At 62.0% G+C, this 803-nt stretch overlaps 1 protein-coding gene across 1 annotated transcript in view; it reads right to left on the bottom strand.

Moving 5' to 3' along the window:
- The window catches only part of NECAB2 (N-terminal EF-hand calcium binding protein 2), a 44,087-nt gene that overhangs the window by 4,846 nt on the left and 38,438 nt on the right, over positions 1-803 (bottom strand). The window lies entirely within an intron of this gene.

The following is an 803-nucleotide window of genomic DNA, read 5'->3' as shown; positions in this document are numbered from 1 at the left end:
GGAGGGGGGGGGGGTAGCCTCTAAGAACGTGGCCGACCAGGGCAGGGTAGGGGAAGAGAGGGAGGCCCGGCCTCCGAGATCACAGCACCGCCCCCTCTGGGCAGCCCTCCCTGCTCCTCTTCCCCACATGCTCAGCAGCACAGAGCCCCCAGCATCCTCGGAGAGGGGATGCCCATCGCTTGCGGTGTCTGCTGTATAATCACAGCAGCTCCAGGTTCTGCCACTCAGGATGCAAACAGGGCTGCTAATCGCATCATTACTTCATTACCTCCAGCCTGAGGTTACCCGCCAGCTGTGGCTCCTGTCTCGATGATGGGATGGGCTCGGGCCTACATGCCACCCGGTCATTAGGGGGACCCTGGCCCCGCCCCAGGTGGCCTCGCTCCTTACAGCCTGCCCTGCTGTGGACAGAGGTCACCAAGGGATGGGCTTCGTCTCCATTTGGTAATTGCAGGGCAGAGAAAAGCAATTAGTGCTTGTGTTTGCTTGGCTGACACACTGGTTTCAGGGGCACGGGGTGAGGCCTCTGGCTGGGAGGACACAGCAGGCAGGCTTGGGGTGCACGGAGGACACAGTCATTCAACAAACAGGATGCCCTACTGTGTGCTGTCTCCAGCCTGCCTGCCCAGCCGTGGGCCTTCTCCTTCCACGCTTTCTCCCGTGACGAGCACACGGCTCTGGTGGCCCTGGGTGACACCTGGACGCCCACCACCCCCAGGGTCCCCCAACTTGTACTGCCTGGCACCTTGAATGTAATGGCATCTAGAGTGCGATGTGGCCCAAAGGCCTGTGTGAGCCCCCGC

This window comes from Bison bison, unplaced genomic scaffold (genome assembly GCF_000754665.1).
Source record: "Bison bison bison isolate TAMUID 2011002044 unplaced genomic scaffold, Bison_UMD1.0 scf7180017864295, whole genome shotgun sequence".
Taxonomy (NCBI): Eukaryota; Metazoa; Chordata; class Mammalia; order Artiodactyla; family Bovidae; genus Bison; species Bison bison.
Note: the sequence above shows the minus strand (reverse complement) of the source record. Positions and strands in the feature narration are given on the sequence as shown.